This window comes from Bidens hawaiensis, unplaced genomic scaffold (assembly GCF_021521415.1).
Source record: "Bidens hawaiensis isolate Kalapana, Puna unplaced genomic scaffold, B.hawaiensis_p1.1 tig00046636_1, whole genome shotgun sequence".
NCBI classification, from domain to species: domain Eukaryota; kingdom Viridiplantae; phylum Streptophyta; class Magnoliopsida; order Asterales; family Asteraceae; genus Bidens; species Bidens hawaiensis.
This window is the reverse complement of record NW_027498309.1, coordinates 50,978-73,806: the sequence shown is the minus strand read 5'-3', so window position 1 is coordinate 73,806 and position 22,829 is coordinate 50,978. Positions and strand designations below refer to the sequence as shown.

The window sequence follows — 22,829 nt, the reverse complement described above, 5'->3', positions numbered from 1 at the left end:
ACAAGAAAGACCGAAAATGTCAAACTAGGACATTTAAATTGGGACGGATGGAGTATTCTTTTATACATAAAATTATAATAGAAAAAAATATGTAAAATAATTATAACTAGATTTTGGCCCCGCGCGTTGCGGCGGGTACGCGTCAGGAACTCGGCTGTCACCGAACTATATTCAAGCATTATGCCACTAAAAGCAAGGTATTTAGATGTATAAAAGTAACAATGAATGTGAAACGTCGTAACAATTCATTATTAGCAGTACCACATTGCTTAACAATGATTTCGCCTATGCACACGCATCTTCTATTAGTTATTGAAACATACTAAAACACAGTCCACGAACATGCTCGTTTATCACCAAGCGAGCTCCACGAAATTGAAAATATACATTCAAGAGAGAAAACTAACATATGAAAACACTTAATTTGTTAATCTAGCTAAAGATTACAGCACAATTGAAGGGAAAAACTATATGTTTGCGTGCACCTGTAGAGTTTGTGGTGAAATTTATAGCACTCCACTTCATGTAGACTGCACATATTATATATGCAGAAACCGGGGTAACATTTTTGTATACAAATATATTCAAATAAATATAACCGAAGGCTAAACAACGACGAAGCATGATTGTTGTGAATTGCCAAAGTTAAGAAGCATTACAGATATAGTAAATTAAGTGAAGTAATTGAAAGGTAAACTTCCTTAAGCAATATTTCCTTTTTAACACATCATTTTCGGTGTCTTCTACTTCTACTACTGGATCTTCTTCCTTCAGTTACAACATAATCAGTTGTGTAGCCGGATCACTTAATTGTATTGCATTAAAAACTATATATCAGGTTTCATATAATCTAACCATATATCTACATTATTATACTTTTGTTTCCTACAATTTAATGCATCTATACATGAATAGGTTTGACTGAAAACTAAATCTCAAAAGCTTAATGTAAACATGAACGACTTGTTTTACAAAACTGAGCAACCGAAAATTGTAACCTAACCATAAGAGTTGTACTTAAGTTTCGGTCAACAGCATAGTTGATGAACACCTTCAATTACCAAGAATCCATCCGTGTGTATAAAATCTGGTGATGGTCCAAAGGGTATCAACACTCATTTACGTTTCTTAATTTTGGCTGACTCCAATTCCCGTTAAATAAATAATACAAAGCCACCTTATAGAGGTAGGGTACCAAAAAGACCCAAATACCCTTAAGTACCACCCGCGATTCACAGAGGAACCTCTAATAGGCTACACGCGGGATATATGAATCACCCGCATATCATGGTAGAAGAGGAACATCCTCATAACACGCGCGGAAGCATCCTGGCGCCCTCAGAAGTCATCCGTAGGACAGGACATCTGTCCGCCTAAATAACCGGAAGACAACGCTAGCAGGACAACTGTCACTAATTAATTACTCTCTAGAAAAAGGCTCACGATTCTTACTTGGGGAATACGTGACATATCAACCAATGAATAAAGGACACCTGGCCAGGTTGTTATAACCGTGCACATGGCCAGGGTGCAATCCGTCCTATCATTGAGCGACGCGTGTCCAGGTTGTTATACCCATGCACATGAGACGTATAGCTCAACCTATCTTGAGAGGACACGCGTCCAGGCAGTTATCAAAGATCTTCCAGAAGAGGACAGCTGGCCCAATCACCTTCCTACATCCTTCGGCTATAAATACATTGTCAAACGGTATGAGGTATTCATTCACTCACCTACATTCTGACTACACTTAGTCTATTTACTTCAGTACTTTCTCCATTTACGAAGGTTACTGATCCTCACGCCGGAGGGTGGTTACAGGAAGACCCCCCCTCTTGTCCTTCCTGTAACGAGACTCACGGTGTCTGTTTTGCAGGTTCCGGTCATTGGACTTTGGGAAGTTAGACTCATATCCTGGTAGCAATTATCATACTTTACCTTGTGGACTCATTTGATCCAAGACCCATACCCGGGGATTGGATTCGTGTTTCTTCATTGGCGCCATACGTGGGAACTTGTTAGACTAGCAATAGTTTTCGTTGGTTTTTTGGTTCGTTCGATATGAGTAAACTTCCTGAAGGGCCGACGGGAACCCCTGCCCCTGATTCACGTGTGACTAACACGGAAGCACCTCCGGGTCTTAGTGTTTTTGCACGTATTACGACTCAAAGTGGCCGTACTCTTGAACGTGTCACAGCTCTGGGGTCACGAATCACTGATGTAACACCTGGGGGTTTTACCCTCGAAAATGTTACAACACCAACTGGTCCCACTCCCAAAGACATGGGACGTGGCTCGGCACCAGAAGGTTCCAATTTGGGTAATCTCAGACGGATTATGGAAGAGACTCGCCGAAACCAGTCAGTATTGGATCTGGAAGATGATTCATGCAACTCTGACATGGCGAGGTCTCATCAACGTAATTCCAAATCCAGAGGAAAGTTAACTCCCGAGGAGTGGCTCCATGTGCAACAACAAAGTTTGGTGGCTGAATATGAGCGCAGAAAACATGATGAACGACTTCATGCTCGCACTTTAAATTATGAGGAATCTCCCAGGGGATCTCCTTCTCCTCCAACAACAGTGAGAGGAAGTTAGATCCGTTACAGCCAACAGACGGAACCAGAGTTTGGCGAATTACCGAGGTTACGTCCTCGTCCTCGCATAAATATGCGGATGCCATCTTACTTGGAAGTATTTGATAGTTACGACTCAACTTACCAGCCGGGTGAATACAGTATGTATACCGCTGATAGTAGGATGAGCTCACGAGCAAGAAGCAGTCGTCCGCAGGACATAGTCCGCCATACTGAGTACCACAGTAACGCTGAACGGGACTTCACTAAGCTGTATCGCCCGGCGGCCTTTGCCGAAAAATCGAAATTCATAGCAAGTATTGCTACAACACCTTTCCCTGTCAATGCTAAAATACCAACGTCAGTGGGTAAATACAATGGTATGACTGATCCAAGTGATCATCTCCAGAACTTCGTGGCAGTAGGTGGTGTTAGTGGTTGGACGCTCCCCTATTGTTGTCATACGTTTGCATTGACATTGACAGGGGCATCGAGAGAATGGTTTGAAAAGTTACCTGATGGTCAAATTTCTAGCTGGGATGACCTCGTAAAAAAGTTTTCTCAACAGTTCAGCCAGCAGAAGAAACATACGCGAGATCAATCAAAAATTTTGGATGTCGTTCGTCATGATAACGAGTCCATAGAAGATTTTATCACCAGATTCAATGACGAAAGTCTGAACATTGGCAGGATAAGCAAAGACATGCTTCGTGGTGCCTTCCGCAAGAATGTCAAATGTGACGATCTAGTCCGCACACTTACTGGCAGAGATGGAATGCCAAAAGAATGAGACGATCTTATGACTGCGGCAAAAGTATATGTCAACACTGAAAAAACTTTGAGGAATGGTAATCCAAAGCAAAAAATTTAAAGTCGATTTTCAGACACCAAGGCCAAATAAACAGACGAGAGGGTCTATTTGGTCAAGGCTTCAGCCAAGTGTGGAAGTGTCAAAACCATTCGATGCAAGATCCCTCATAGGCAACAAGAACAAAGCAGGACCCTCGAACCGAGGTCCCAACAATTGGACTCATCTTTCAAAGACTCCCGCTGAAATCCTCACTACATAAAATATAAATTTTAGAAAACCACAGTCACTGACAAGAAGGTCATTCTTGGATGCCAAGAAGCATTGTTCGTATCATGACGACATTGGTCATAATACGAATGATTGTAGAACATTAAAAAATGAAATTGAGGCGGTGTGAAGTCTGGAAAACCAAGCACTTGGTGAAAATTGGAAAACCTGATAACGGTAAAGTGTCACACCCCAACCTAAGGCGGAAATGTCGGGGCGTGAACTGATTGTCACAGCTCTCAATGTACTATCATGCAATATTTAAATGACAATATCTATTAATTAAATTCAATTTTCAAATAAATCAAATACAAACAAGTACATAATCAAGTATCATACAACAATACAACTTATATTACAAATGATCTTGATTAATTGTTTTCTAACTTATATTCTTCACTAAGTCTTCACCAACCTGCATTAAATTTCTACGATAACCTGCATATGCGTATAAAATCTAATTTTGTCAACAACACATGTTGAGTGAGTAAAACACCAGTTTAAGACACAACAATAATAATATATAATAAATAAAGAAAGATGCAAACTGTTCCTGCGAGAATAAACAATTAAGCCATATCACATAAACAATCAATCAACCATAAAGAAAGCAAACCATAAAGAAATAAACCATAAAGAAAGGGCTCAACCAATCCATATAGATGGACATTGGTTACCAAAGCAAGGACTAAACCGTTGCCATAAAAATGGACATCGGTTGCCGAAGTAAGCATACAACGTTCAAATAAAGCAAGTAAGCAAATAGCAAGTTAAGCATAAACTGATATACACACAAGGATTAACAGTTGCGATTTTGAATACTATATAATAGTTAAATATGATAGATACGCACATGTCCCCAAAAAGGTTTGAAAATAAGTAAAAAGGGGAGTGATTACTCACCTTAGTAATTAAGCAAGAGATACGATTCTTTTAACTATAAAGGTAGATCAAGCTCTTCAGAAAAACACCGACGAGAAATCCTAAGTAATAAATATTTAAAGAAATAAATACGAATCGAATGATAGATTCTATAACTCGATAGAGACTCGGGATTTGATGATCGGGTATATTCTAACGAAATTTTAATATTACAAAAATTAGTAATTTATTAGTTTAAATGGTATATTTTTATTAATAAAATTCTTGAATAATATCTATTAAGTTGTTGGATAGTTTAAGGTATTTATTTATATTTTCACTATTAAGTAAGATTTCTTTCAAGTAAATATTGAAAAATAATAATAATATTTTATATAATATACGATTTTTTATAGAATACGCAAATTATAATTTACAATAAGTTTAAATATATATATATATATATATATATATATATATACACTTTAGATTAACACAATTTATAAGCTTTAAAACCGTTAGTAAATTTATAAATAAACTGTTGTGCATATATATATATGGTTTTTACAAAGTTTCAAAAAAAAAGAACTAGTTAATATGTCGGTTTTAAATAAATAATCTTTATTTACAGTTTATATATATTATTTATAATATAAATTACATGATTTAATATATTATTATATAATTAGATTAGTTTTAAAAAAATAAAACAAAACAGGGCCTGGCCGGGACTTGAACCCGCGCCAGTGGCCGGCTCGGAGTGTTAGACGACCAACTACAACCAACTGCGCTACATGACAGTTGGTTATAATGCCTGGATATTAATTTATAAATAGACAGACTGATCAGTCAAAAACCCTAGAAAATCCGATTGGTTAATCTATTATACAATGAAACGATTAAGGTTAGGGTAAACGTAAAGCGGATCAAGGCTGTCAGAAACATATAATTAATTACCTATCACGAAGATGAACATGGTTTAATTAGCACCATGCACAGCTGGCGACGGGTTGATCAAGAATACACAGCAAGCATCAACGATAATAAGATTCGCTATAGGGTTACAGGAGGCGACATCATAAGGATTATATACTCACGTTTAATTGGATTATAATGTTAGTTAGTACGTATATTGAGAACGAGTTGATTTTCGGTGAATGAAATAAGTAACGAATCTGTATGATCTTTATAACAAAATTAGGGGGTGTCGGCAGGCGATTAGTATATATAACTAAGATCCCAACAATCAATTTCGTATATTAGACGAGAATTAAGGGCCAAGAAAACTTAAACGGGTATACGGGTTGCAATATGGGTCGGATAAACAGGTTTGGAAATGGGCAGATGGGTTGTTGGTTAAAATGGGTTATAATTTATCAGAATTGCTGATTGGTCCTTATAGTTTAGATATAGATACAAAAATAGTTTAAAGTATAGTATAGGGTAATAACTGAATATACATCAAAGTTAATTATTATATGTTAAGTAAATATAATAAACAAATATTAATAAACGAATAAATATTCGATAGACGCGATATTTTGTCGTTTAAATTTCCTGAACATAAAAACGGGTAGGATTATTATTAATGAATATGCATTTAAAAAGTCCGAGTTATTACATAAAGCTCCCGTTCGGGACAACCAGGGCCCGAGTAAAAAACAAGTTAAAGATTTAAACGTCCACATGATACAAGGCGGGTACGATACAGGGAAGAAGAGGAAGGAATCTGATGATGAGGAGTGGAAGAATGAGCCAGTGATCTTCCCATGAATCAAGGGGGCCCAAAGAACAAAAATCCCTTGATCATCACTGTCCTCTTCGGATATTATCGCTCTCAATACATTTTCTTCGATACCGGCAGTACATCGGACATTATGTATGAACAATGCTTCGAACAGCTTGACGAAGAAGATAAAGAAAGATTAAAACCTATCCATGCTCCAGTATCAGGGTTTGGAGGAGAAATAATGCATCCGCGAGGGGTAATCTCATTTCCGGTTACCCTAAGTGATGGAATTCATTCCCGGACTGAGGAAGTCGAATTTATGGTTCTACCAGCAACATCGAAACATGACATTATCCTCGGACGAGAAGCGATTGGTGACTTCAATGCGCATCCGTCCACGGCACATGGTGCAGTAGGAGTTCCAACTTGTACCGGCATAGCAATAATTCATGTCAATCGACATTGTTTTGCAACCGAGAGCTCAAAACCCAGTAAGGTTCCAAAACAAACTTTGAGGGCTGAACCGGAAAAATGGGTTCTGAACAAAAAGTTTTCTGATCAAACTGTAACGATTGGACCGGCTATCTCCGAGATAGTACGGACTTTTCTAAAACAGTTGTTATAAAAAAATATTGACGTTTTCGCATGGCAACCCGCGGACATGACTGGTGTCTCGCGGAACACAAATTAAGGGTAAACTCGTTGTTTACACTAATTGTTCAAAAACAACGTAAGATGGGTCCGGAACAAACAAAGGCAATGAATGAGCAGGTACAGGATCTCTTACAGGCTGGGATCATCCGTCCAATCCGATATCAGACTTGGGTCGCCAACCCAGTTATCGTTCCCAAGAGCAACGGGACATGGCGGATGTGTATAGATTTTAAAGATCTAAATAAAGCATGTCCTAAGGATTGTTATCCTCTGCCGGAAATAGACCTCAAGGTTGATGCTGTGGCACCATTCAAATTCAAATGTTTCCTGGATGCCTACAAAGGCTATCATCAGATTCGCATGGTGGCGGACGATGAAGATAAAACAGCATTTCGTACTGATCAAGGCAACTTTTGTTATAAAATGATGCCTTTCGGGCTAAAGAATGCGGGAGCCACATATCAACGATTAATGGACATAGCATTTAAAATTCAAATTGGTTGAAATTTGGAGGTTTATATGGACGATCTCGTAATTAAAAGTGTTGAGGAAGACCAAATGTTGAGAGATATTGAAGAGACGTTCGAAACCTTGAAGAGTATTAATATGAAGCTGAACCCAGCTAAGTGTTCATTCGGAATGGAGGAAGGAAAGTTTCTTGGAGTAATTGTCATGGCTGCGGGCTTCAAAGCTAACCCAGACAAAGTTCAAGCTGTAGCTCGCATGCCTTCTCCTTCTTCCCTTAAGGAAGTTCAGACACTCAATGGTCGATTGGTTGCTTTGAATCGTTTTTTGGCAAATCATGCAGCCAAGTCTCATTCTTTCATCTCAACTCTAAGAAATTGCCTCAAGAAAGCACAATTTAAATGGACCGCGGAAGCGGAACAAGCTTTCTTGGAGGTTAAAAAATGTTTGATGGAACTTCCCACGTTAACAGCACCCCATGCGGGAGAACCTTTAACGTTATACCTATCAGCTTCAGACATTGCCATTGGGGCTGTCCTTTTGACAGATCGAAAGAATGTCCAAACGCAGATCTATTATGTCAGCAGAACATTGTCAGACCCAGAAACAAGATACTCTATGCTCGAAAAACTTGTGTTGGCACTGGTTTATGCTGCCAGACGCCTTCGCATGTACTTCCAAGGGCACCCCATCAATGTCTTAACCGGATACAAGCTCAAGAACGTTCTCTATAAACCGGAATTGTCTGGCAATTGGCCAAATGGGCTATCGAGCTAGGTGAACACACAATAAAATATAAACCTAGACCAGCAATCAAAGGGCAAGTGTTGGCGGATTTCGTAACTGAAGTCCCGCATCACAAAGTTAAAGAATGTTTGATTGAGCAGCAACCCCAAGTACCTCCGAAATTGGGACATATTTGGTCTTTATTCACGGACGGAGCTTCAAGCAGTGAGGGATCTGGCGCAGGCCTCAGGCTAGTCAATCCCGAAGGCCATGAGTTTACATACGCCATAAAGTTAGATTTTAAAAGTACTAACAATGAGGCAGAGTATGAAGCTTTTTTGGCAGGCTTACGGATAACTAAAAAACTTGGGGTTAAACATTTGGAAGCCCGGGTGGATTCCATGCTGATTGCGGGACAGATCAATGGTACATATGAAGCAAAAAATGATATCATGGCTTCATATGTATCACAGGCAAAAGATTTAATGCTTCAATTTTCCTCGTGTAAAGTCATCCATATTAAGAGAAGCGAAAACAAACCGGCGAATGCTCTTAGCAAACTAGCTTCAACAAATTTCGAACACTTTGCTAAGGACATACGTGTCGAAGTATTGGATCGTCCATCTGTTCTGCAACGCCAGGTTTTGGTAATTCAAACCGGAGCGGAATCTTGGATGACACCCATTATAGCTTATTTGTCGGCAGGAATCCTCCCGGAAGAAAAAGCCGCGGCCCGGAAGATAAAACACAAAGCCTTGAAATATCATATACATAACGGTGTTCTATACACAAAGCCTTGGCAAACACAACATCGTCCCACTCTTAGGTAAATCCCACATCGGCCGTGGACAAGAGAGATCCTTGGTTCATAAGTAAATGTCATGCCTCTTCAATCACCAACGCGTTTTGGGCTTAGTTGGATGTGGAGCACATGAAAACTCCACGTTTAAGCGTGCTTAGGTGGAAGTAGTACTAGGATGGGTGACCACTTGGGAAGTCTCTACCTGGGCAACCAAAAACAAATCCGTAAGCTCTTCGTGGGCAGAGCGGACAATATTGGTGGTGCGAGGGGCCGGATGTTACAGGTGGTATCAGATCCACTCTTGTGCCGTTCGGGATGATGGGACACGCCTCATCGAGGATGATGAGTCCAAAGGGGGGTTGTTTGTAACACCCTTGGCAAACACAACATAGCCCCACTCTTAGGTAAATCCCACATCGGCCGTGGACAAGAGAGATCCTTGGTTCATAAGTAAATGTCATGCCTCTTCAATCACCAACGCGTTTTGGGCTTAGTTGGATGTGGAGCACATGAAAACTCCACGTTTAAGCGTGCTTAGGTGGAAGTAGTACTAGGATGAGTGACCACCTGGGAAGTCTCTACCTGGGCAACCAAAAACAAATCCGTGAGCTCTTCGTGGGCAGAACGGGCAATATTGGTGGTGCGAGGGGCCGGATGTTACATATACCGACGCTCTTTCCTCGGACCACTACTTCGATGTGTGGATGCCGAGGACGCGAATTATTTGATCAGAGGGGTCCATGAAGGCATATGTGGTCTTCATGCTGGCCCGCGCATGGTCGTAGCAAAACTAATGAACGCTGGATATTAGTGGCCAGGAATGCATTTGGATGCGGTGCAAGAAATCAGAAAGTGTGATTCATACCAGCGCCATGCCCCTAATACGCTACGACCAAAGAACGAGTTAGTCCCAGTCACTTCTGCTTCGTCGTTCCAGAAATGGGCGATTGACATAATGGGACACTTCCCTAAAGCCCCAGGACGTGTCAAATTCTTGATAGTAGCCATAGACTACTTCACGAAGTGGGTAGAAGCTAAACCGGTCGCTTCCATAACAGCAGCAAGTGTTAAGAAATTCCTGTGGGAATTCATAATATGCCGGTTTGGTCTCCCTCTGGAACTTGTTAGCGATAACGGAACTCAGTTCGCGGATAGTGGGTTACAAGAATGGCTAAAAGAGTTACACATTTCTCAAATTTTTACTTCTGTAGCCCACCCGCAAGCAAATGGTCAAGTTGAGAGAACCAATCGGACCATTAAAGAAGGAATTAAGACAAGATTAGGAACTAAAAGGACGGGTTGGGTCGATGAACTACCCCATGTATTATGGGCCTTCCGCACTCAAAGGAATTCCAGTAATTTCGAAACCCCCTTTAGTTTAACCTATGGCACAGAGGCCATGATCCCGGCCGAGATTGGGATCCCATCCGCCAGAGTTCTTATGATCGAAGATAATGATCATGAACACCAGATGAATCTAAACCTCCTTGAGGAAAGAAGAGAGTTGGCATCGATCCGCGAACATAATTATAAACGCCAGTTGCAAAAATATTATAACTCGCGGAACCAAAGACGTGAATTTGACGCGGGAGACTTTGTCTTCCACAATAATGAAGCCTCCGGGCAAGTTGGCCCCAACTTGGGAAGGACCTTATAAAATCCAGAAAGTTTTATCCAAAGGTGCCTACAAGTTAGAAAAGTTGGATGGGACTGAGATCCCTAGAACTTGGAATGGAGCCCAACTAAAGAAATGCTACATGTAGTTTGTCTTTCTTTTTTGGCCTGCGTGCCTAATTAGATGTTTTATGTAATTTCACTTCTTGTAATTTGGCCTATGCCTCAGTTATAGAAATTTCTATTTCAGTCATTTAAATCTTGTATTGTTATGTAATCCTTTATTAGTACACAAAAAAGATCCTCCAAACACTTATCTTATGAAAAATAAACAAAGTGTACCGGATATAAAAATAAGCCTTCTTCATTCATACAAAAAGGGATTACAAGACGAAGGGGAGCTTAATTAAAAAGGAAAAGAAAAATCTATCTATCGCGCGACATCATTATGTCCCGCACTGTCGCCTCCCGCACCTTCTTCTTCTTCATCTTCTTCATCAAGTTCAAGAAGGGATTTTAAATGCTGGATGTTGTCCTCCTTATCAGCAAGCTTGGATATCTGCTCCGTCAAAGAAAATTTCAAAGAATCAAAATCCTTTGATTTCTGTATAAGAATGGCAGCAGTATCTTGACCAGTCAAGACATATTCCTCAGGGAGCTTGGAAGTCGAGCCAAACTGGTAACCTTCTTGAAAACCCAGTTGGCGACCAGCTTGTTTGGAAGCTTTTAAGAGAACAGCAACACAGTTCCCGAGCTCATCACTAGCTCGAACATCGGCGATGACCTAATAAAATAATCAGGCATAATTAACTTTAAACACTTAGATTATTTATGATAAGAGTAAGATACATACCTTGGGGATGGCTTCCGCTAGTAGCCATTTTCGATCCGCCTGGGCCCGGACAAGCTCCATTTTGTGTCGAGCACACTCCAGGGCCTGGTCACGGTTTTTGGCGTTAAGGTCGGATAAACGCTTGTCTTTGGCCGCTGATTCAGCTCGAAGGGCTTCCACTAGTTTGGCTTGTTCGTCCAATTGTTTTTGGAGAACAACCTTGGCCTCCTCAGCAGCAGACCGAGCAACTCTTTCCGCCTCCAGAGCCTGGCTGGCTTCTCTAGCCTCGTTTATCGCTTTAAGAGCTTCCTCTTTAGCGTTAGACGCAGCAGCCGCCAGCTCATCCCATTGCTCGTTCATCACCAACCAATCTCTGGTTATTTCATGATTAGTAGAAATAGTATTCGCCAAGTAGTAGGAATGGGAGTTCAGTAATTCTTGGCGAATACTACGGTGACGTCTCTCCCTCTCACCATGCGGAAGACTCTCCCGCAAAAATTCTGAGCAGAGGTCCACGTCGCGGAATGTAGAATCCCGACGTAAGGACCAATTTGGTTGGTGCGGAGTGGGATCTTCATCCTGAAAATCTGGGGAAGTTCGTGGAGCATGAGGAAACATGCTCACACCCCCTTTATCCCTGAAGTGACAAACATAATAAGAAGACGAATTCTTGGCATGATTAGTTGTGTCGGCCTCCTTATTTTCCAAAGGGGAGTCATCCGCCACAACAACCGAATCCTTAGCAGTATTAGAAGGCGGCGGTGGTGGACGAGGAGGTGAATCTCTCAAACCAGAAACACCTTCTGAAAGGTTATCCAGATTCACTGAAAAAACATTAACAATGGGTTAGAAATATTCCAACCCAAAGCAGATAAAAAAAAAAGAAAAGGGGGATTTTGCATACCTAACGGCGGGTCTTCTGCGTCAAGTTGTTCCAAACGTGCCTCCAAGGCGGCGGGATTTGTCTTCTTAGATTTTTTCTTCTTCGAGACAACCTTAAGCGGATGAACCTTACGCTTGCCCGCCACCTTAAAAATGCCCGCGTCAATAACTGGACGCGTACCCTCAGTGGTAACATCATCAGGCACCGGACCCTTATCATCCGCGGTAGTATCAACATCATCTTGACCCGCCGCCTGGCTAGTAGTGGCTCGTTGACGGGTAAGACCTGCAGTTGAGCCCACAGCTTTATTAGCATCAGTTGAACAAACTTCTTCACAAAATGATGACTCCTCGATAGACGAAAAGAATACAATCACTCCGCTAGAAGTAATGGCAGTTACAGGTCGGGGTTGTAGAATGCCCTCACCTTTGAGTATGGCTTCTTGAACGTACTTCTCACCTTTAGCATACATCGGTTCGGAGACCACCGGCTCCGGACGAAGGACAATAGGGAACAAAAAATTGTTGCTCGTCCGATCCAAAACGGGGCCATCTCTCGGGTCAATCGGACGGCGTACCATCATGCCCCCTTCTTGATCCAACAGAGTGTTGAAGGCGGAACCTTCGCCTACACAAATAAATAAAATAAGTCAGAATTACTTATACATTGAGAAAGAGACAGAAGTCATGAACAAACTCACTCTTATCGGTCTTCTCGTAGTACGGTTCCAATTTAGGAAATGGCCACAATCGGCTCATCCTCACACTCACCATTGCTCCCTCGTGAATGGGACGCATGGGATTTGGGGTCGAAGTTAGCGTCTTAAACCACGACAGACCTTCATGAGCGAAGGCAGGAACCATAGGCATGGGGGCTTCCGCCTTGGGTTTTTTCATCGAGAAAGGAATAACATCCTCTCGGATCCAGAAAAACTTTGGTTTCCAACCATGAAGGCTACGGATCCACTCCGTGCCTATAGTCCTCTTCTCGATGGATGCAAAACTGTACCATCCATCGCGGAAGGTCATTTTATAGAAAACGGCAAACATGCCAACAGAAGGCTCAAAATCGTGAGCTTGGCAACAAAATTCGAAATGACGAATCCTCAACATCCCAAAGGGATGGATCTGTGAAAGATGAATCCCATAAGACGTCAAGATTGACTGGACAAACTTCGTCACCGGAATCCGGAAGTTCCCGGTCGTAAAATGGTCCACGTATACAGCCATTTTCTTCGGAGGATGATTAGTGGCAATAGAACCACTAGCCGGACGTTCCGGCTCCCATTCCGTCGCCAATCCATATACGTGGACAATGTCATTAAAATCCTCTTCTTTCAGGGCTACGACAACTTTGCCAATGGCAGGGGCACCTTTCTTTTCTTTAGCCATTTCAATAATAGAAAAGATGAAGAAATCTTAGAAAGATGAAGAAATCTTAGAGAATGCTGAAAAGTCTCAAGTGTTTGAAAAATCTGAAAGCAATAAAAGTTGAATGGAAACCACAAGTGATCTATTTATACTCATCGCAATTAATGCGTCTGATGGAGTGCCAGAGGAGAGAGAAACCGCGGACCATCAAATAACTGACACGTCAGGCAAAAAGTTCAAATAAGTGTAAACAGGCTGTCAACGGCGTCATACACGTCTTGTCAGTTGTCCTCTAAAAGTTTCTCTCTCCGCCACGTCACCATAATTATTCAAACTTTCAAACATTTCAAAAAGTCATAGATTTCAAAAATATCTTTTAAAAGATATTTTCTTGAAATAATGAAATGCTCACAAAAGACAAAAGAGATCTTCCTCATTAATTATCCAAAAAATAATTACAAAAAGAGAAAGAAAAAATTACAAGTTACAGAACACCTAAGCCTATCCTAAGGGTTCGAAGCCGAGGGGTCTTCCGGAGCCTTCAGCGATGTATCTTCCGAAGAATCATCCTTAGATTCTTCACCAAGATAGCTTTTCAAAAGTTGTACACCGTCATATGCGGAAGCAAATTCCGGAAGCATATCTTATAAAGGGAAGACCAAAGTGTCGTGCTCTCTAACCCGTTTAGCACGATCTTGTTTGACATTTACACCGTATAGCGGATGATCTTTAAATGTGCGGTTACTTTGAGCATAATTCACTCCTTCGTGAAAACCCATAACACACCCAAGTGAAGAAGAAGCAGCCATCACATTGGCAAAACTGTCATTAAGCTCCTTACTTCCCTTGATATGGCGGACGACCTGTTGGGGTAAAAATATAAGTTTTCATTATCAAAAATGAGAATTAAACAACAAGTGTCAAAGTATAACTTACAGGATCAACTCCCCGAGTAAGGAACCGCTGCCGGTCCTGCTCCGCACGTTCTGCCGGCATTCGGAGCTCTTTGGATTCCATAGTTTCCTTTTCATGAGCTTGAAGGAGAGAGTCATAGGCAGTTTGAATTTCAGCAGCACTCTAGTCCTTAAGATCGACTCGCTCCTTCTGCAACTTTAGCTCCGCCTCAAGATCATGGATCCGAGCATCCTGAAGAGCCACTTGATTTTCCAAAGCCGAGTTTGCTTATTGAGCCCGGACTAAATCGTCTCTGTCCTTTTGAGCCTTTGCCCGATCAGCTTCACGAATGGAATTTTGCCTTTCACAAGCTTCTTTCCATCGGCGAGCAGCTACAGCATTACGATCTTGCTCACTCTTAAGGGCGCTCTCCATGTCGGCTTGCTTCCACTTAGCAGTTTGGGCAGCAATACGATGCTCCTCAGCTTCTTACTTAGCAGCCTCAGCGGCCCGCCGAGCTTCTCCCACCTTCCCGCCTAGAGTACGCCATTCACTAAAGACCTCCTGGCTACCGGCCAAAGCATTAGCTAGATGATAAGCTACATTCGTATGAAGGTCATGGCGGGAAAGGTCACGTTGGTACTACATCTCAGCAGGTGGCGCACAATGTTCGATGAACTCCATGCAGGTTCTAGGTTTAGAAAACCGAGACCCGTTAGTAATGCCCCATGGAGGGACAAACATCTCATGTTTGTCACCCAGGCCTGTATCCCCGAAGTAACGGGAACCCGAAGGTTTAAGACGAGCCGGGGTGGAAGACAACTGTTGTGGAGAAGGTCGAGGAGGAAACTCTTCGGTCCTGAAACCCCCCTCATTGACAGCATGATTGTCCTGCTGATCCCCAGTAACACTCCCAGTCTGAAAAAGATAGTCGAAACGAGTATCACGATCAGACTGGTCGGCGGGACCTTCTGTTGAAGTACCAATCGGAGGAGTCGGCGTCCTCTCATCAAAAGTAACCTCAACCAGGGGAGAAGTCGGCTAGCCCTCCGTATCAGCAACATTAGGCGGGGTAGGTGGTTTATCCCCCGCCCCTCCCCTTGAAGGAGGGGATGATTGTTTATCGATATGAGGAGTTGGTGTAGATAACTTCTCAGATATGTCCTCACTAAAGATCAACGGATCTGCATAAAAAGTTACACTTAGCTAAACACTCATAAAAGAATACAGTAATTGAAGGCCAACACGCACCTTCAACAATATCAATGTGGTCAGCAAGGCTGTACTGCGGCTTCCTAGGACGATGAATTTTTCGTTTTTCTTTGACGGCCCCGCCCCAGTATCCGCAGACTTCACACTCGTGTGACTTGCCTGAGAAGCTAAGAAAACTCTCTTTTTCTCCAATTCTGCCAACAAAGATGAGACAGAGGAAAATTCAGAAGCACCCTCATCAGAGTCTCCTTCTTCTTCCGAAGCAGAAAACTTAGAAGCATCTTCATCATTATCGCTTGATGATAAGATTGCAACCATTCCATCGGAAGTAATGGCAGTAAGGGAGGAGGGTTTAGAACATACGCACCTGTTTCAAAGGTGGCATTCGAAATTACAGGTTCAACTCGAACCTTCTTCGGAAATAAAAATTGAGACTTGGTTTTCTCAAGAATAGGTTGGTCCCCCGCCTTGCGGACACAACCCCTGTTTTCAAAGAGAGCATTGAACATAGAACTTCGACCTGAAAGAGATGGAAACTTAATCATAAAAATATTCAAAGAAGAGAAGAGGTAATAAAAGATAACTTACGTTCATTTAGATCCGCAAAAATGGGTTCCATGAACTCTGTTGGCCACAAACGACTCATACCGGCCCACACTAAAGCCTCTTCTGGTAATGCACGCATAGGTGATGGCTCCATGGTAAGAATGCGATACCACTCACGACCTTCGTGAGCAGCTGTGACGACGTCCGGAAGGGCAGAATTCAGTGGGCGACAGACCATGGTCAAAGGCACCACATTCTCAAATATCCAAAAAAAACTTGCTACGCCAGTCTGTAGACAATTTTTCAACATCATACCCAAGACTCCGGTCAGAAAATCCTTAGCATGTATACCAACCATTACAGTTAGCAAGACGGTAAAAAACCGAAAATCGATCAAGATGGGGCACCATGTCACGTGCTATACATACAAATTCGTAGTGACGAATTCAAATCATACCACGCGGATGTAGTTGGGACAAATGGATCCCATAAGCGGTTAAAACCCTTTCGAGAAATTTCGTTATGGGAAAACGGAAATTCCCATAAACGAAATAATCACCGTACACAGCCATTTTCCCAGGTAGTGGGAGACTGGCTATAGAACCAGGGGAAGGAAACTCCGGCCCCCATTTAGGTGGAATACCGTAAGTCTCCAGCAGCTTTTCGTATTCTGAATAATCCCACGAAACTTCTATTTCATCGACTTCAGTCTGAACGTTCAACATTATAGTAAAACTAAGTAAGGAAAGAGATATATGAGAAGTTCAGAGAAAAACAATACGATAATCATAATAAAAAGGTAATAAAACTTCGAATAGAAGGAGTCTTCCCTATTTATACCCATCGCAATTAATGCGATGGGATATGAACAGCAGAAAGAGAAAACAATCGCCCAATCAGTGATTGCCACGTCACGCGGGAAATTCGAAAAAGAGAAAAAGTTGCACAGTCGGGTACAGTGACAGCCATCAAAAATGTTCCATCATCTGTTCACGCGCCTGCGAGTGAACAGCTTGTCATTTTTTCATGATTATCCACATCAACAGAAGATATTTTCTACCTAACTCCAAAGATTCAAAAAACCTCAACATACGTTAAGTCCAGAATTTCACCCGCATAAAAGACTTCACTCGGAAGAAATACTGGACTGGGGGGACTTATAGAGGTAAGGTACCAAAAAGACCCAAATACCCGTAAGTACCACCCGCGGGTCACAGAGGAACCTCTAATAGGCTACACGCGGGATATATGAATCACCCGCATATCATGGTAGAAGAGGAACATCCTCATAACACGCGCGTAAGCATCCTGGCGCCCTCAGAAGTCATCCGCAGAACAGGACATCTGTTCGCCTAAATAACCGTAAGACAACGCTAGCAGGACAGCTGTCACTAATTAATTACTCTCTAGAAAAAGGCTCACGATTCTTACTTGGGGAATACGTGACATATCAACCAATGAATAAAGGACACCTGGCCAGGTTGTTATAACCGTGCACATGGCCAGGGTGCAATCCGTCCTATCATTCAGCGACGCGTGTCCAGGTTGTTATACCCATGCACATGGGACGTATAGCTCAACCTATCTTGAAAGGACACGCGTCCAGGCAGTTATCAAAGATCTTCCAGAAGAGGAGCTGGCCCAATCACCTTCCTACATCCTTCGGCTATAAATACCTTGTCAAACGGTATGAGGTATTTATTCACTCACCTACATTCTGACTAAACTTAGTGTAACATCCCTAAATTTCTAAGAATAATATTATATATATTATTTATTTATGAAGGGGAACGTTTACTTGAATTGGTAGAGAAGTAGTAAAATAACAAAGATGGTTCAAGTGGGCTAGTTAGATGGAATTAAATATGGACCAAGAAGGAAATATGGGCCTTAGGTCCATGGGCTTAAGGTAGTATAAATACCCCTTAAACCCTAATCCTTTCCATTATTATCTCTACACCATAGTCTACACCTTAGAAAACACATACAACACCATCTTGTAACCCGAGTCTAGATCCGAAGGCGAAAACCCGAGCTTGTTGGTGCTAGATCATCGTAGCAAACCTAAACAACATCAAGACCAGCTCGTGTTTGTAGAACGACTCGTTTAAGGTACGTTTATATTTAGAAATTGTTCCTATAGGTTCGGTTTGGTTTGGGAAAATCATACATCTGTTGTAGTATGTTATAAACAAGTCCAAAGCAACAAATCTTATGGAAATTTAATAACATTTGATGGGTTAATTGTTAACCTAAAGAAACCCGTTTATATATGCCCAAATCGCACCCCTTAAACACGAATGTTTGGATGATTAATGGGTTGGGGTTTGTAGGCGCTGCTTAGACGATTCCATTGATACCTAAATCATGATATTTCGTTAAGAAACGAACGTTTAATCGCAGATCTGATATAGTTTGACTGTTCTTGTTCTTATCGATTTTGACTTTGACCTTAGAGTCAATGATCTGGATAAGAACTGTTGATAGTTCGTTAAGGCGGATCAATTCGTTACGCATGCATAACGAATAGGACTCATTCGTGTGAACTGGTAACGAATCAGCCCTTAATTCGCTAACCACCAATTCGTTAAATAAGATAACGAATCTGGTGATTCGTTATAGGCTCATTCGTTAAATAAGATAACGAATCTGGTGATTCGTTATAGGCTCATTCGCTATGCTGAGATAACGAATCAGATGGTAATAAGGGACGAATTAGATAACGAATTAGGCTTAATTCGTTATAGCAAATGAGTTAGCGAGTTGGATAATTATATTAAAATCCTAATGGAAAATGTGTTAAGTTAATGTAAATAAAAATTTTCCAGGCTGACCTGGCAGCTCGACCCCAGCCAGGGGCTCTGCTCCTTGGACCCTGCTAGGGGCTGCCACCCCTAGAACCCCGTTGTCAGGGGCGCTGCCCCCGAACCCCCGTTCGTGGAGGGTTATAATTAGACCAGGAACGCGTTATGGGTAGTGATAGTTAATTTATACGTATAATTGTTATACAATTAGTCGCGCACAGCTAAAGAGAAGGACAACCATTAACAGCGAACTTAACCGAGCTCAGGTGAGTTTCTAGCCCCATTCCTTGTTATGTTTTCGGGGATGTGTGCATACTCTATGTGATTAGTTAATACACTTACCTTAAGTGGTAAGTGTATGCTATATATGATATGCGATAGATATGAATGATTGTTTGTCGGTACGTGAACGATCTTCGGATATTGCGCGTACTGTCAGGTTATAAATAAAGATATGAATGTTATATGTAACGTATAGATGATGTATGACCGTGATAGATGAATGCTTGTCGGGGCGTGAACGATCTTCGGATATTGCACGTATCGACAAGAAGTATGATTGTTAAATGAATGATGTGAAGAACGCCTAGAGTGTTCTTATGCTACGATGTGATTATTGTATATGCAAATAAGTGTATGCAGGTACAGGAATGGCAAATGAGTTCTATATCTGACTTAGTAAGTTAGGATGACAAATCTCTCTAACTTCCGTTGGACATAGACTTGGCATGTGATGGCGTAGTTAAGGACGGCGGGCCTTATACGAGTTATATACGATAGATGAGAACGTAGTTAAGGACTGTGGACCTTATACGTGTTTATGAAATAGGATTCAGCATAGAAAAGGATTGCGGGCCTTATACTTGCTATAATTGTGTTGTGATAGCATAGGGGAGGACTGCGGACCTCTTACGTGCTAAAAATAGGTTGTAACACAGGGAAGGACTATGGACCTTGCACGTGTTGTTAATATAGGATGGTACAGGGAAGGACTGCGGACTTTGTACGTACCATACATGGTGAACATAGGTAAGGACGACGGACCTTTTTCGTGTTCACGACCCTGAGTATAGGTATAGACGGCGGACTATGAACATACTCTCGGTGGATTTAGGTAGGTAGTAGTAAGTATGTATGTAGAATAGAAGATTAACTGGTTAAGTATGAATATGTATCTTCGGATACATAAGTATGTATGATATGCGCATGTATTGTATGTTACCTGATTAACTATAACTCACTCAGCGTAGCTGACTTATAGTATGCACGCAGGTATATATGTTTATCGTGATGGCATGAGGATGGCACATGACATGGATTGAACGGCTGGCATCTGAAGATAGAAGAAGCGATGTTTTAATTATGATGCTTTATGTTATGGTTCTTAAGAAAAGATTGAATGTTTTGTAGCGAATGTTTAATGTTTTATATTCCGCGAAAGTTTTAATATACTCTAATCTGTAGAACTGTGTTTATGAGTAAATCTAACGTCCAAAGGTGAGGCACCGGTAACGGGGTCTTACACTTAGTCTATTTACTTCAGTACTTTCTCCATTTACGAAGGTTACTGATCCTCACGCTGGAGGGTGGTTACAGGAAGACCCCCCCCCCCCCTTGTCCTTCCTGTAACGAGACTCACGGTGTCTGTTTTTCAGATTCTGGTCACTGGACTTTGGGAAGTTAGACTCATATCCTGGTAGCAAGTATCGTACTTTACCTTGTGGACTCATTGGATCCAGGACCCATACCCGGGGATTGGATTCGTGTTTCTTCACACCTAAATTAATATATTGTTTTGTTTTTGTAATCATTAATCAACACAACTTGTAGGAGCAAGCATACATGCAAGTTAAAAAGAGAATTGTTAACATTTAAACTGCAATTTGAGATGGAGCAAGAAAAGCTACAACTCTAAAATTGGTGAATTCTTGTTCCTGTATCCTAATTTGGGTGAATAATATACCTGCATAAACCCTAATTTCTGAAATTATTTCCAGAAGACACTGCAATTCAAGTTGATTTTAGGCATACAGACTCTAAAACATAAATTAATGATAAAATGATACAAATTGAGGGGAGGGATATCGAACTCACTATACTCGCAATTGAGCGAAGCCTTACGTCTTCTTTTGGTAACAATCTGAAATGGAGAAAAACAGGGAGATGAGAGCTGGAAATTTGATGATGGCGAGGCAGTGTTAAAAGAAAGCTGGAAGCGAATTGCTGGTGACTTTATCTAGAAAGAAGAAGGAACGATTGCCATCTCTCTCACTCTGGTTTATGTAAGAAGGAGGTGAAATGATTTTTGACAGAGGAAGCCACACGTTATAACATATTGCAATTTGACAACGCCTCACACGGTTGTACTCCACGCATAAAAACTTGGAGCACTAAAACAGTAACAAAATATGAGTTAACAGCCACTTCATAATTAATATATATATAATTATATATTAAAATAATTGATAAATACCAAACGAGTCGAGCTCGAGCTTCAAAATCCATTCACGAGCCGAGCTCGAGCTTTGAAAATAGAGCTCTGAAACGAGCCGAGCTCGAGCTCGAGCTCTGTGTAAGTTAAACGAGCCGAGCTCGAGCCTAGTCGAGCTCGGCTCGGCTCGTTTGCACCCATAGTTTCAGCAGTGATTTTCAACGTTGAGATTAAAGTGACAAACAACATAGGATGATAGGAAATTCAATGCACAAGTATAGCTTAACCGGTAACTCGTTTCTATTTTGCTTGATCATATAAATAGTCGCGCAAAGTTGATATATGCTATTTGAGGCTTGTATGACATGATACTATTGTTAACTTGCTACTTCATACTTATATTAACTAATGTATAAAATCTTTAAAAAGTGGCTTCACTGAGCCACGATCTTACTCGAGTTGTATATAAGCTAAAAGCGAGCTCAACTCCAACTTGTGTCGAAGTATACAAGCCGAGCCAACTCAACTACTACTGTTATGAGCTCAAACTAATGTTGGTTCGGCTCACTCTTTAAATATCATACTGAAAACCGGGAAACAAAATCCTTTCAAAACAATAAAAATTAGAACATAATTATAACTTAAATAAGAAATGTACGATTAATTTAAATTTTGATTTTTGTTTTAGCTAGCACTAGATTAAATTTGATTTTTAGTATTTTCAATCAGTTTGTAATTATTTATACTCAACGAGTTGGATTTGTATTCAAAATTACAACTATTTTAAATAGCGTTGAATTTCAAATTAGTTTTGATAAGATTCAACGAGCAAAAATATATCTCGCCTTATAATTTCTTATTATATTTAGGGATAATTATCTGATCATATTATATTTTCCGTTTATAACTTATATTGTTATAACGAATAACAAATAACAAATAAGCTGTTTTCTATTTTCTCCCCGTTAAAATTTGTAACATCCTAAAATTTATAATGTTGAATAAAGAAAGTTACGTTTAGTGATTTCGCGTTATTAATTAATTAATATCGAGTAAAGAACGGATCATGGACTTAGATTAATTGAGATGGGTTAAATGAGAATGGGCCTTAGGTCCATGGGCTTTAAGGGATATAAATATCCCCTAAACCAAGCTAAAACCCTAAACCCTCATTTCATTTCCATCATAATCTCTACACACTCCAAACACACACACACACCATAAACGAGCAAGACCCGAGAGAGAGTAAACGTTAGTTGGTATTAGATCTTATTACACGAGATCTAGAGTGCATAAACAAGCTAACTAAGATCGAAAGAGCGCTAAAGGTATGTTCTTGACCTTTAAAGTTT

At 41.0% G+C, this 22,829-nt stretch overlaps 1 long non-coding RNA gene across 1 annotated transcript; it reads right to left on the bottom strand.

Annotated features, from left to right (window-relative positions):
• Window positions 1-279: 279 nt before the first annotated feature.
• Window positions 280-21,338, bottom strand: LOC143596493 (uncharacterized). The gene is made up of 2 exons (XR_013146720.1): window positions 20,824-21,338; window positions 280-1,177 (listed from the first exon to the last, which is right to left on the bottom strand). It is a non-coding gene; the product is annotated as an uncharacterized LOC143596493 (long non-coding RNA).
• Window positions 21,339-22,829: the final 1,491 nt, after the last annotated feature.